The sequence below is a fragment of the Dendrobium catenatum genome, unplaced genomic scaffold (genome assembly GCF_001605985.2).
Source record: "Dendrobium catenatum unplaced genomic scaffold, ASM160598v2 fragScaff_scaffold_1417, whole genome shotgun sequence".
Lineage (NCBI taxonomy): Eukaryota > Viridiplantae > Streptophyta > Magnoliopsida > Asparagales > Orchidaceae > Dendrobium > Dendrobium catenatum.
The window spans coordinates 971,894-988,079 of record NW_021319879.1 but is presented as its reverse complement, the minus strand read 5'-3'; the positions used below and the strand labels follow the sequence as shown (position 1 = coordinate 988,079).

Sequence of the window (16,186 nt, the reverse complement as noted above, 5' to 3'; positions counted from 1 at the left end):
GTTTAATTCAAGTCCTATCGTTTTTTTCAACCGCATTCATCAGAATTGATCGCAAGAGGTCTTTCTTGGGTAATTTTTATGTTTTGCATGCAACAACGCAATTCATTTCCAGATGAGACAATGTTTTATGATTTTCATGCAACTCCGCTCTTATAGACCATCATTGTTCGATTAAGTCACATGCAAACAGCTTTTCTTTGTTAAATTTGGCGTCTTGAATGTGTCTATATGATTCGCTTAACAAACTAACAAAGTTTGGGTGATTTTGACAACAATCGAAGTGCTTCGATTCGTGTTTTGTGTTTCGTGTGATAGTGCGACATTTGAAGCCTGCTACATGCAACATGGTTTCGGTTGGTCATCCTTCATGTCAAACTTGCTCGGATTTGATTTTGGCATGCATATGAAGGTCAACATCGAGTTATGCTCAAATTTTAGGGGAACACATTATGTTTGAACAAAATAACATCAAGAATTAAATTTTAAAGAAAATTAAAAAAAATTATAAATAGTTTTACATTATCTATCTTAAATCATATATAACAGTGGAATCAAGATTTTAAGTGAGAAAGAGCAAAAAAATTTGTAACCCAAATTGGGTGGGAGGATTAAACTTCTATAGTATACAAAAAAAACATTAGAATTTAAAGGCCACGCTTTCATACTATATCTTAATAACAAAATACAACAACTACAACAACATCAAGTCTTTATCCCACTACATGTTTGGCTACATGAATCATTTTTCTCCCTTGATTACTATCAAAAGTTAAATTCTCAGTTAAATCTGATAAAAAATATGATTTGTAACACTTTCTAACCAAGTCTTTTTAGGATTACCTCTACTTTCTTAATATAGGCTAAATCTAATACATCTACTCTCCTAACTGGGTCATCAAAAGGTCGATGTTTTATATGACCAAAACATTTAAGGCAACTTTCTCTAATATTATCTACCACTGGAGCTACTCCAACCTTTCCATGTATATACTTGTTTCGCATTCTAAGTGTAAAGCCACGCATTTACCTGAGCATCCTCATCTCTATAACACTTAACTTTATGCTTCTCTTTAATGGCCAGCGTTCTATACGCCATAAAGCATTGCAAGTCTCATTACCATCTTATAGAATTTCCCTTTACGTTTGAGGGGAACTTTTCTATCACACAACAAGCCCAGTGCATTCCTCCATTTCAACCATCTAACTTGAATTCTACTAATAATATCCTCATATATTTCATCATTATTTTGAACAATGGATCTGAGATATATAAAACGTGTACTCTTACTAATGACTTGATCGCCCAAAGACACAATCCCCCCACTAGATCTATTATTACTAAAATTACACTCCATATATTCAATTTTAGATCTACTCAAACGAAAGCTTTTAGACTCTAAGGTTGAACTCCAAAATTCAAGTTTACCTTCAACTCACTCTCTAGTTTTATCAACAAGAAGAATATCATCAGCAAAAAGCCAAAAAGCATACACCAGGGTACATCCTCTTACAAATGTCTAGTAAGAACATCCATGACTAAAGCAAAAAGATATGGGCTTAGAGCTAATCCCAAATGTAACCCAATTGAAATAGAAAAATACTTGGTCAAACCACCTTCTCCTACATACATATCGTTAATGACTTGAATATAAGCATTATTAACTTCTTTCTTTTTCGGAACTCTCCCGAGAACTTCTTTTGGAACTTTCATAAGCTTTCTCTATAAATATCATAAATAAATACTCTTTATTCTCTCTATATATTTCTTCATCAAACCTCTTAATAAATGTTTAGTTTTTATAGCAAAAATACCTTGCATGAATCTAAATTGATTTTGAGAAATATTAGTATCACGTCATAACTTATGCTCAATAACTGTCTCCCATAGTTTTAATGTATGGCACATTAATTTAATTTCTATATAATTCACACACTCTTGTGTATCACATTTATTCTTAAAATAAGAAACTAACATACTTCTCCACTCATTTGACATCCTTTAGTCTTCAAAATAATATTAAAAATTTTAATAAGTCAAAAAACTTCATCTCCTAAGCATTCCACATATCTATTGGAATATCATTAAATTTAACTACTTTTCCACATTTCATTTTCTATAAAGCATCTCTAAATTTGATTTTCAATACAATGATAAAAAACTAAAATCTCGACTTTCATTTAGGTTTTTAAGGCTAGTAAAATTTTATGACAATATTTTACTTTATGTTTCATATTTCACCACATCATCTTAAAGTCCAAATATAATAAATAATATTTGGTATATAAATTTTCACTCAGAATGACTTCACAATATTTACAATCAAAACGATCTAGTTTTCTTAAAAGAAAATAACTAATTTGAATTTTATTATATCTATTTTAATAAATAATTTGATTCCCCTCTCTTTTTTAAATAATATATTAGCAATTACAAAATCATAAACTAAAGTAAAATATAATATGATCCCACCACCTTCTTTAATCACTCCAAACCTATATCCGACCATGAATGCTTTTAAAATCTCCTACCACTCTACCAACATGTCCATTTAAATCTCCTCAAATAAAAACTCTTTCTTCAAAAGATATCATTTGTATTAACTCTCTAAGTCATCCAAAATTTTAATTTTGAATACATATTAAAACCTATTTGAAGAAAATATATAATATTAATAATATTAGCATTGATAGAGATCTTTAAAATTATAATTATATCTTCAATTTTATTAACTTTTACAATATTATCCTTCAAAGTCTTATCTATAATTACATCGACAACTACATCATTTCTAGTACGGCTCATACCTGAATATCATAATTTAAATCCTAACTATCATCTCTTTAACTTTTTCTCCAATCTATTTAGTTTCCTAAATACATAGAATATTTATCTTCCTATAAAGAATAATATCTATTAATTATATTAATTTATCTGTATGAAAACCTATATTCCACATTCTTAACATAATTCTAATTTCATGGACTAGCTTCTTTGCCCACATTCGTCCATGATGTGGGAACTCTTGCATACTTAATACTAAAACTAGGCGTCACTGCATCGACCCTTGTACATTTTCCGTTGTACTTGAGCTAGACAACATGTCGCTTCCAGGAAATATCCTAGCATTAACATAATATATTAAAGGATTCATGTCATAATTGTTCGATAAGTTTTATGCCGATTGTCAACTACCTAATGCAATCCTCCACTTTCTCATCCAAGGCTTGAGACTCAGCAACGACAGTGTTTATTAATAATAATATAATGACTCCCAAATTTTAGGGTGACTCAACTTTCAATTGTGTTAAACACCTACAAAAGATTAGATTGCTATCTAAATTTTTCATATTATTTATTACTTTCTTGAGGTTAAGCAAATTGATTGGTTAACATAGCTAGAATTAAAATTAAGATTCTCTAATCGTGCTTGAGATTATACTAATAAGTCTACATACTAATAAGTCTACGAAGTTTGCATATTTAGCTCGAACAAGGGATCTATGAAATTCTTGGTTTGTCTCTATACTTTCCCCTTTGTATTTAGATTTCATTCTATCTCAAAGTTGTCAGCGCTTGTCCTACATCATATTTGGTATTGAAGCAAATAAGTTTCCTTAGGAACCTGTTGTTAGTTGCAAACTCTGGTAGCACATTTTATTGTGACCTTGTACTTTTGTACCTTATAAAATTACCAAATGAATTTTAATTCAGTTAAATTTATTGGTTGTGATATTGACCTCTTGTTTAATCCCACGAAAAAAATTTTACAACATTCTAACATTACTTGGCAGCCCAAATAAAATTTAACAGCTTTGAAATTTCAACAATTAAAAAATATTTATAGTGTTATTATCATTTACTCGTCATGTTATTGTTAAAATTAAGTGAAAAAAATTAATATCATAACTTGATTAGGTCCTTTACGCTTTCATAAAAATTTTGTTTTAGTGTTATTGCATTTTCCCAAGTTCAATCTATCTAGAATCCTAAATTAAAAAAAAATATACGGAGAACAAATATTAAGGACTTACATTGAACCATGAAATTGATATAATGGTTATTCCTATAAACATGAAGTCTTTTTAAGACTATATAAGAGTGACTAAATCCTATCAAAATATTAGACGCTTTCAAAGAACCATTGTGTCAATCTGGTTATTATTCACAATAAACTAATTCTCGTTACCATTACTCTAGTAGTTTTAAATATTTTCTACGGTAAAACTATTACCACAAACAAGATGTTTATTATTAACATCAAAATGGTTATAAGACTTATAAATGCCTTGTCAGACTTGAAGAGTAAATTGAAGTTGAGCAACATTTATTTTCTAATGAGCCTTCCAAATTAGTCCATATTAACTTGCATGATTACAAGTTTTGATGAGCACAAACAAGCCATGAAAAATGATCTCTTCATTGTGAATTTCAACTTCGTATTTGTAGCTCTCCATATCTTCAAAAAGCTTCCAAGATTCTCTTAGAGCAAACATCATTTTACCACTAATAACCTCCAATAGATCTTACCAATATGGTAAGATGTGTTGCAAGATCTTTATATATAATAGTTGGAAAAGCTGAGTTTAACATCGAGTACGGAAACATAGCCTATCAAATCAATTTTTGAGAATTAAAGCAAATCTTCTCTCCAAGAAGAAAATAGATATCGCCGCCTTCTAAATCTTATTCAACTATACCAAACTATTGAAGTAGGACGAAGAGCAACACCGAACTTAGTGAGTAGTGACTACCAAATTTAGTAGATTACTCACATCATTACGTAATCAATTCTCCATGCTACACTTTGCTTATGATGCAAAACAAAATCACCAAAGGCAACTCTACTAACGGAGATATATATATATCATGAGCAAAGGACTTCGCCGTAGTAATAGTGTTTAAATTCAAACTTTAGCATAAAAAACTATCATATCTTCCCACAATTAACCATTCCACGTAGGCAACTAATATCACGCAGCACAATTGATTTAATTGCTAGGGGAAACGATAAGGTGGATAAAAGAAAAATATTTCAGCAGTAGAAGATTCTAATGCATTGTTGTCTCTACAATAATTGGTTGTTATAGTTAGCCCATAATATCTTCCTTTCTAACGAAATTCATTTTAATTGATCTCATAAGATGGAAAACAGTAGCACACGAACAAATTAAGCAATAGCCATGAACAAAAATCATGCATAGTGTCTGTTTGGTTTGAAGGAATTGGGAAATCTTAAGATTGTTTTATATCAAAACTTCATTTTGCATGTTGAATTTAAATATAATTAAGTGGTAATTGAATTTACCAAAGAAATTTAAACACAAGTATTTTTCATAGACAATTTCCTAGCCAACCCAAATGCAATGCAGTAAAAAAAATCTTTGAAATCATTATTGTGATTCGCAAGTCCCCTCAAAAGAAATTAAAACCTGAACTTTTCTACAGATAAAAATAGTTTTTATTTAATTTCTCATAAAACAAAAAAGTGGTTGAAAACTATTTCCAATTCGATTCCTTTATTATTTACATTTTCATTTATTTTTCATTTTCACACTTACCAATTCATTAAAACCAACAGAACCCTAGGGACTGATTGATCTTCCTGCGTGACCTGAAGAAATGATATTTTTTACTGTAAAAATCAAGGAAGAAATAAATGTTCAATAATCTAATAAATTTAAGGAAGCCATTTCTACAAGAACTATCAGTACTGTGGGAATTTGGCACTTCCTTTGTTAGCAAGCAAATAGAGTCAACAAGATTCAAACAACCAAAAGTATTAATTAGTCAACTCTCCGATGATGGCCATGTTGAAAGTTAATCTCAACCGAACAAGATCCTATCTGTTAAATGCCTACAAATCCCTATGAAATATGAATGTTTTTAAAGTGACTTCAATGTCAACCTAATGATGACCGTATTGAAAGTTAATATCATTCGGAGAAATTAATTTTCAAATTCCACCAAAACTCTAAAGATCAATATCCATAAAAATTTTTAATTTTTATAGTTTTTAATATTTAAAATTAAAACTAATTGCATATAACTTAAAGCAAAACTCATCTACTCTATGCAACTGTTTGACGAGGGCAACGAACTCAAGAATAACTTCAACTCATCAAGAGTGAATGTCCCATCAAGCATATCATTAAAATTTATTCTCAAACAATTTCCTGCAAATAAGGACGTGGCATTTATCCATTAACTGATAGCTTAGCCCAATGACTCCACTAACCCGTAGCTTGGCCTGACAGCTCTATATGATATATGGTTATGACTGGTCATTTAGTCTATAGCTTGGCCCAACAGCTCCATAAAGAATGCATGGCTTGGTTGGACGGCTCCATGTAGTAAATGATTATAACCAAGTCCATCTGACTCGTTGGCTTGGTAGAATGACTCCACTATATTACAGCCACAACTAAAAGCCTGTATATTCCTTAATGGCTAATGCCTTTGAGTAATAAATTATAGGGTATAATCGATAAGGTATGAAGCCCTCCGTTAGCTAAAGTTCATTTGAATTCATCCATTAAAAAATATTCACTACAAATCCATAAGGTACTTTTATATGAAGCAACCAATCGTTGCCGACAAGGATCATTCGATCATTTTGGGTCGACTACCACCTCTAACTAAGTAGACTAAAGAACATTATGACCCGAGAGACGGAACCATGGGATCTTGATCAGATTCATCATCATTCCCCCCCACCATCCACTTTAAATAGCATATGGTAAATTTATAATCTTAAATATTTAAAATTGTTGATACTATAAGCTAGATACTAAGTATTTGTTTAACGACTAGCTTTAATCAAAAGTGCTCTCTCGTTATCGAGATGAATAATTAATTATAAGGGTTGAACCTATAGAAAATTAGAAATCAAATCTTAAAGTCCTTGTATAAAAGGGCGAAATCTCTAGGTGGTGTCTTATCTCTATCTAATATGTCTTCCGAAAATTTTCCCCATAATATAATCAATCAAAACTCTCCCCTTATATACGTGAAGAGACCGAGGCCCCAAAAGATCAATTTTTTTTAGCCACCAGCTGTCGCCACTAAAAATTCAAACCATATGTCGCTGGTAATACCGATGGATTACTGGCAGAAAAATTATAGGAAACTGTAGTGGATCGTGCTACCTATAATTTTAACAGCATCCAATCACCGATAAGTTGCCAAAAATTATTTTTTCAACGAAAAATTGCATCGTGCCTATATTTTCTGTGAACAATTTGTCAAAAAAATTGGCAAAAAATTTTCCGACAAAATATTAAGCGTTGGTAAAAATTTCTTAACATGATTATTAGCGATGATTATTTATCTCTTTATAATCTATCAGAATTCTAATGTTCAACGAAAACACTCTTATATCCTAATTGAAAAGCCAGCCAATAATAACTATTTTTATATAGTGAATCTTAGTAAGCAAGAATCTCATAATAAGACAGATGTTGTTTTGCTCATCCAATTGTTTTATCACAATCAAAGCATAACCAAGTGTTCAAAAGATATAAATCAAAATTCAAGAATTTTACAGCATTTAGCAAAAGTAACCCTTCTAGTGTTAATTATTAATTTCTCTCAATTTATTCATGAACAAGCTACAAACCAACTTTCATTTATTTGAAAACCTCAAACACTTTATGGTTTTTCAAATTGTGTATAATATGTGAATAATTTGTATAATAAAAATGATGATATTCATATTACATGTATTTTTAGCATATTTGGATCAAAATGGTTATGCTATTACATTTGTATTATATAATTATAAAAATAAATTTAATTATTATTATTATTTTACTCCACTAATGTAAGATGTTGTTTTTTTCATCATACATAACAAATATGGAAATGAACGCAGTTGCAAAATAAATCAAATTTATTGTAATTTTATCTTAGAGCACCTAAGAAATTATAATATTAAGATAATTAAAAATCCCAAGATGTTCAATTAACAGGTTAAATAGTATGAAGTAGTTAAAAGTTGCATTAAATTTAATCCAGAATCAATCATATAAATAGGCTTGAGCCTTATCATTTTGTATAAGCCAAGTTCCAAGTAAAAGTTCAATAAAGCCTTGAGAATTTATTCTTTTATCCTCACATAAAAATTATATCAAAGTAGTATTCAAGACTTGTTTATAAGAGATGCCAAGTGGCCTGAACCGACAAGTGCCACATATTATGAACTATGAAAATTGGAGTATCCAAATGAAGGTATTGTTCAACTCCCAAAATATTTGGTAGGTGGTTGTAAAAACTATATTGAGTCTCAAAGTTAAGCAATATTATTAATGACATAAAAGGGACTCTTGCAGAAAAGTAGAAATAATGTTAAGGCACTTTTTTCATCCACCAAGGCTTAAGATAAAGCTAGTCTGAGCAAGTAAGCTCTAACTCTACATTATGTTCCCTTGAACTTTCCTTAGCAAAAATGGCATTGAAATTCTACATTAACTCCGACTCCAATCGCTTCTATATTGTCTAATTTGGTAACATATACCTATGAAAATTTTCTCATATTTCATTGGATTATTACTAAACAAGTTGATGCCCATCTCAGAAATTACTAAACAATTAAATATCATAATATTGAAACTTAAGCATTTACAAAGGACACAAACAATAAGAATAAAAAGCTACAATGTATAATTGATATTGACTAAAATTATTACCCTAAATGATAGAAGCACGCTAATTTGTAATTAATTGAGTTAACTTATAAATAGCCACAAAACATAAATAAAGTTTGAGAAATACCACAAGAAATCAAAATAGTAGGCATTTTATTACCTTTGAATTCGAAGAAAAGGTGTAGATGTGAAGTTGTCCAACTAGGGTTCTAGGGCTCAAGACATGTTCGAACCATTAAAGGATTTAAAGAACTAAATATTTTTAGTTCGGCTGAGACAGATCAATTACAAAAAAATGAAGAAATCAGGACTATTTTATCTTTAACTTTGGTTGTACATTCTTGGTTCTAGTTATGCGTGAAAATGGCTTCGACTTCAAGTTCAAAGGTTTGGATACACCTTCAACTTCAAAGTTGAGGGTTAAACACGACGTAAAGGTGAATCTTAATGTGAGAAGGGGATGCATTTTTCATCTTCTACTTCATATATTAGCTTTGAAGCTAGGGGAGATGCAATGTGAGGTGGAGATGTATCTTTGTCTTCAACTTTATCTTCGTATAATAGCTTTGAAATAAGGGTGAGATGCAACGCAAGGTGGGGATGCATATTTATCTTTAGCTTCGTCTGTGTATTCAACTTCAGCATCGTCTTCGTATCTTGGCTTATAATTAAAGGATACAAAGTGTATCAAGTTAGGCCAACTCTTTTATTTCTAATTTCTAGCAGCATGTGGTTTTCAGTAATGTGTCCCACTGTGTCAAAAAACATGTATGTTTTGTGTCCTAACATGCCCCATAAGTGTTAGAGCTCATTTTAAAATAAAAAACTTAAACAAAGTTTATGATGTATCATACACATGTCAGGGCGTGTTAGAGCAATGTCTATGTATGACATATGTCCTGCATGTACACAAAACCATTTAGAAGTGTTCATGCTTCATAGAACTAAAGTCAATTTCTCATTCAAAAGGATTATTACTTTCTAGAAAGTTAACACATGCTCTACTGAAACATTGGGCCTTCTTGTAACTTTTTTCCTCCTATGACATGCAACAACAATCCAAATGAAGTTTGTAAAGGATGTGTAGTGTGGAAAGCAATTAGTAAAAAATTTATGAATGAAGCAAGCTTTAGAGCAAAGAAGCTGCCTCAACTAGTTCATGTGGATGTAGGTGGACAAGTTGCCCTAGCATATTTTAGAAAGCAACATTATTTTGCACTTTTATTGATGATTATGCAAGGAATATTTTGGTGGTTTTTTTATAGAAAATTTGGAAGCCTTTAATATGTTGAAAATTTTTAAAATAATTGTGAAGAAATAAAGTAGATACCTAATTAAATCAACTTGATTTAATCTAGGTGGCAAGTTCACTTCCAAAGCATTTGAAGAATATTGTGAGGAGCACAACATTCAACATCAACTAATAGCAATATTTTCACCTTAGCAAAATAGTGTGAAAGAATAAAAAAAGACGAATTAAACTCAATATAATGTGATGTATGATCAAGAGAAAGAAAATGCCAAAAAATTTGTATCAAGGCGGTAGCGTATGTTGTCCATGCCCTCAATTAAAGATGCCATAAGAAGCATCGATAAGGAGAAAGATGAATATCTCTCAATTAAATGTGTTTGAGTACATTGCATATGCATGTATTACCCAACAAAGGAGGATAGCTGGACAATAAAAACTCCAAGCTCACCTTTATCAGGTACAAATCAAAAGCTTAAAATTATTTGATCCAAACACTTCTAAAATTATTTTATGTGAAGATGTTGATTTCAATTAAAAAGGAACATGGATTGACAGAATAAGAATATAGCTATTCAATATGAAGAGAAAGCAACCATGGTACTACAAGATCCTTCATTATAGTCTCCATGTTCTACCTCCTCGCCAACATCATTAGAACACAATCAAAGGCAAGGAAAAATAAGAAGTGCAAGTAAGCATTACGAAGTGACTACGTTATGAAGTGACTAGCAAGCTTCAATTTATTTGTTAACCTTTAGAATTTGAAAATGCCGTATAACATGAAAGGTGAAAATGTGAAAGTTTAAGATATTTGACATTTTCAAAGCTAAATATTTTGCATGGAGTTGAAATTTTAAGCTGCTATATAGAAAAGCTGATGGAGACACTTAAAAGCAAAGCAGATCTTTCTTTATATGAAAGGAACATTAAGTCATGGATTATTATACTCTCCTTCTAATAAAATTTATCTTTTTGGCTACTCAGATAGTGAATGGGCTTGAGATCAAGATGATAGAAAAATTTTGCATGGAGTTAAAATTGTAAGCTGTTACATAGAAAATCGGATGGAGACACTTGAAAGCTAAGCAGATCTTTCTATATATGAAAGGTGCATTAACTCATAGATTTTATACTCTCCATCTAATAATTTTTTTTCTTTTTGGCTGCTCAAATGGTGAATGGGCTTGAGGTCAAAATGATAGAAAAACATGAGTAAATTTGTGTTCTATATGAGTTATGTTAGCTTTAACTAATGTTCAATGAAGCAACCGATTGTTTCCCTCTCTACTTATCAAGTAAAATATATTTTAGCATCTTCATACGTGTATATGCAATATGGCTATGAAAGCTACTCAAAAAGATTAATGTTATCTATGGTGAAGCTATAAAAGCCTGCATAGATAATAAATTGGCAATGGCATTGGCAAAGAATCCTATGTATAATGAAAAAAGCAAACATATTGATACTCATTTTCACTACATAAGGGACCAAATCAAAGTGAAGAAAATTCCTATAGAATACGTAAAAATTGAAGAAAGAGTTCCTGATATCTTTACTATGGCACTGAAATAATTCATAAATTTGAAGGTAGTTCTAAGTATGACCAATTGGAACATTGGTTTAAGAGAGAATAGTGAAAAAAAAACCATATGACATGTGCATTATCTTGGAGTATCTTCAAATTTCTAACATAAATTTTTGTTGTAGAAATCTCTGGAAGTACAATTAACAAGTTAAATGATAAGAAGTAGATTGGAAGTTGTATTAGATTTGATCTAGAATCATCCATGATTTAGTATACGTAAGCCTAGAAGCTTTAAATTTTATTAAAGTTAAATTTAAGCACAAAAGTTCAATATAAACTTTAGAGTTTATCCCTCTATCATCAACATAAATTTTCTGTCAAACACATCTCAAGCACCTCATATTTGCAATCAATTCACAAAAAAGCCAGGTTCTGTTATCTCTTCACTCCCATTATATGTTTTATTTCAGCAGCGGCACATTTAGAACTACTTCTATTGTTGATCAAGATGACAATTTCTTGGATATCCCTTGTCAATAGATTAATTGCCTATAGAAGATTCAACAACAAAATATGATTAAGCAAACTAATTTTTCTGAACTCATCACATCGAAGTAGCATTGACCTCCATTTTTACTCCATCAAACTAACATTTGACCATTTTTATTCACTTCTTTGTCTTCCAAGTTCAAAGGTGATCTAACAAGTTTGTTCAACTAAAATATGACATCAATGCCGTCCATATATGCCATTAATTTGTACGTATCAGATCGAAGTTCTCTGCTATATCAAAATCTATGGATGTACAATTAACAAGTTAAATGATAAGAAGTAGATTGGAAGATGTATTAGATTTGATCTAGAATCATCCATGATCTAGTATACATAAGCCTAGAAGCTTTAAATTTTATTAAAGTTAAATTTAAGCACAAAAGTTCAATATAAACTTTAGAGTTTATCCCTCTATCATCAACATGAATTTTCTGTCAAACGCATCTCAAACACCTCATATTTGCAATCAATTCACAAAAAATCCAGGTTCTGTTATCTCTTCACTCCCATTATATGTTTTATTTCAGCAGCGGCACATTTAGAACTACTATTCCTGAAAGATGACAATTTCTTGGATATCCCTTGTCAATAGATTAATTGCCTATAGAAGATTCAACAGCAAAAGAAGATTAAGCAAACTAATTTTTCTGAACTCATCACGTCGAAGTAGCATTGACCTCCATTTTTACTCCATCAAACTAACATTTGACCATTTTTATTCACTTCTATGTCTTCCAAGTTCGAAGGTGATCTAACAAGTTTGTTCAACTAAAATATAACATCAATGCCGTCCATATATGCCATTAATTTGTACGTATCAGATCGAAGTTCTCTGCTATCAGATCGAAGTTCTCTGCTATATCAAAATCTCTGGATGTACAATTAACAAGTTAAATGATAAGAAGTAGATTGGAAGTTGTATTAGATTTGATCTAGAATCATCCATGATCTAGTATACATAAGCCTAGAAGCTTTAAATTTTATTAAAGTTAAATTTAAGCACAAAAGTTCAATATAAACTTTAGAGTTTATCCCTCTATCATCAACATGAATTTTATGTCAAACGCATCTCAAACACCTCATATTTGCAATCAATTCACAAAAAAGCCAGGTTCTGTTATCTCTTCACTCCCATTATATGTTTTATTTCAGCAGCGGCACATTTAGAACTACTTCTATTACTGAAAGATGACAATTTCTTGGATATCCCTTGTCAATAGATTAATTGCCTATAGAAGATTCAACAGCAAAAGATAATTAAGCAAACTAATTTTTCTGAACTCATCACGTCGAAGTAGCATTGACCTCCATTTTTACTCCATCAAACTAACATTTGACCATTTTTATTCACTTCTATGTCTTCCAAGTTCAAAGGTGATCTAACAAGTTTGTTCAACTAAAATATGACATCAATGCCGTCCACATATGCCATTAATTTGTACGTATCAAATCGAAGTTCTCTGCTATTACCATCCCCCCCCCCCCCCTACCCCCACTGTATTCCCTATAAGCTTTAACTGTAAATTTACCCCGAACAGCAGTTCAAATAAAAATTTGCTGGGCTCCTTTGCTTGGTTGGATAGAGTTTAAAATCAATATTAATGGTTAACATGCAACAAACATCCTTTAAATAAATCAAAAGTGAAAATGACTATTTTACTCGTTCAATTCAACATATTTTCATTATCATATCTATAGCATATTTAGCAATAAGCTTAGATGATTACATCGCTATTCTTATAAGTAACATCAAATAAATATTATTAAAAATATGTTAATTTTATGAAGGAGCTCTAAAATCCTTCACGTGATTCCAAGTGGCCCTCAGTGATACTTTCTCAAGCTCCAAAACTCACTAATTACTGTTGTTCGCTTTTCCTTACTAATATAATTCCTCAATCGAAGTAAACATATAAGGGAAACATAAAGGAGGAGAAGCAACAGTTGCAGAATATCTACCAAACAAACAAAGACTTCACAAAAGAACATAAGAAAAGAAAAGATTCCGATCGAAACAAGAGCTTGTTCGCCAGTAGGAATCCGAAGTCCGGTCTAGCCAAAATTCTATATACGTAGAACGAGGCTCGTTTTGAATAACTGAGCCAAAATTCGAAATCATCCACAGAAACCAAAGATCGAAGCAATACCAAATAGACCAGTGACAGAGATAGAGCAAGCGAGAGAGAGAGAAATAGAGAAAGAAAACCTGGAATTGGCAAACTCATGCACCTTCCCCTGTTGGGAGAAGATGATGACGCCGGCCTCTGTATCACAAAGAACGGAGAGCTCGAACGCCTTCTTGAGCAAACCGTTCCTCCGCTTGGAAAAGGTCACATGCCGGCTCTTCGAGTATTCTATCCGTCTAACCCCTCCCCATCACTGCTTACCTGTTTCCCTATCCGAACCGGAAAGCGAAGAGAATCAACAAAAAAAATAAAAACATCATATGAGCAGGGCGAATAACGATAGACAAGAAAATGATCGGGCCAATCTAAACACCACACCTGAAATGGCGAACTAGGTTCGGCAACGCCGGCGGCGGAAACAAGAGGACAGCTGTTTCCCCTTCCCTTTTCCCATTAGTAATAGCTTGACCCGATCATTCCGGTTTAAGCTAAAAAAAGAAGCCCTAAGAAAATGAGAAGAATCATCCCCTCTCTGCTCTGGCCAAAAGATGCCCATTAAAGAGTAAAGTGAGAGGTATTTGGCTGCATTCTATTTATCGTTTTCTATTTCAGTCGACAACAGAAGGGGAGGAACGAAGACAACAGGATGGGTGGGTTGTCCCATCCTACGAGTGTGTCTCAGCACGTGTAGGTTTTTTTTTTTTTTAACATACAAAATATTTCAAATTATTATAAATACATATTCAATGTCTAAACTTTTATATTTAGTCATATACCACTTAAAATCTTCATTTTCATCCATTCTATCACTTTGTTACAACCCCTATCAAAAATCTCGTTTTTCATCTGCGAGGTTTGCGAGCGGAGCTTTACACCTTTGATTCCGCCACCGACCTTATTCAACTATCGCACGACGAAGAGAAGGAACCGGATTCCTCACCGAGCCCCCCTTTGGTAGCCTCACTCTGGAGTTCTCCCCAATATAAGCGCAGAATCTCTTCTCCTCATTCCTCTTCCACATCTCCTCACCAAAGTTTTGATGCATGAAGTAAGCTTCCGCCTCCATGACCAACCACGTTTCCTCCGCCTCCTCGCCGTCGTTCAGAAGATGAATAATGATGTTGAGTCTCTCATAGTGACCATGGGAGCTCAGCATTTCTATTATAGTATTTTTATCTGTCATCAAAGGAATTTCTATTGTTCATCTTCTTCCCTCTCTACTCTATTTTCCTTTCTAATCTTTACATATTATAGAACTTATCATATCTATGTTGGGTGAAGTTAGGGTAGTGTTTGGTGAGGAAGATATATGTCTTCTTCACGAAATGGGCCGGAGCAACAGTCACCTCCACGTTGGTTGCTATGTACTAAGACGATGGGAAACCTTGGAGAGTTAATCTTTGACAGCGAGGTCGTGTCGTCATCCCTTGTCGAGATAGCTCAAATTCTCTATGTACCATCACCCCTTGTCGAGTTCGCTCCCATTCTTCGTGTGGCTAAAGAAGTCGAGGCCACGTATCCCAAAGTTGCATATCTCTGTAAGTTGAGTTCTGTATATGGCGGGGAAGACAAGCCTTTTCTCGAACGAACGGATGAGAGTCGCACGCGAACTCTATTTAGAAGGGGATTTTTTACGGCTTAGACGGAGTGTTAATTAGAATAGATGAAAAGGAGGGTTTTATGTGGTATATATCATAAATACAAAAATATAAGTGTTGAATATATATTTACATTAGTTTGAAGGGTTATGCATATAAAAATACCTCTATTTCTGGCAACTCTTCATGAAGGTCTTGAATTTGAGTTTAATTGTCTCAAAAAAAAAAAATCTGATTTTTTTAATAGCTTCGGCCATTAGATCTCGACACAGCTTATCGCTATCACCTTCCAACTACGGCACGTGCGCAGAAATAGGTCGACACCTCCAAAGCCATGCTAGCACTAACACTAAATTAAAATTTATTCGCCAAATTAATATATTTTCTGATATATATTTGATGATTAATAAGAAGAGCCTTTGATCCATGATTTTAGTTCCAGTAGTTTTGGAATTATTTGGTGATTTCAAAATGGATTAGGTTATAATT

The 16,186-nt window shown here is 32.2% G+C and overlaps 1 protein-coding gene across 6 annotated transcripts in view; it reads right to left on the bottom strand.

Moving 5' to 3' along the window:
- The window catches only part of LOC110111599 (MADS-box transcription factor 50), a 51,639-nt gene extending 36,978 nt beyond the window's left edge, over nucleotides 1-14,661 (bottom strand). For 4 of the 6 annotated variants that reach the window (XM_028699958.1, XM_028699959.1, XM_028699960.1 and 1 more), the window contains exons 1-2: nucleotides 14,476-14,661; nucleotides 14,180-14,327 (exon numbers count right to left, since the gene is read on the bottom strand). The gene's annotated coding sequence lies outside the window, so the exon portion shown is untranslated. The remainder of the gene's footprint in view (nucleotides 1-14,179; nucleotides 14,328-14,475) is intronic. The other 2 variants (XM_028699956.1, XM_028699957.1) reach the window with 1 other exon arrangement.
- Nucleotides 14,662-16,186: the final 1,525 nt, after the last annotated feature.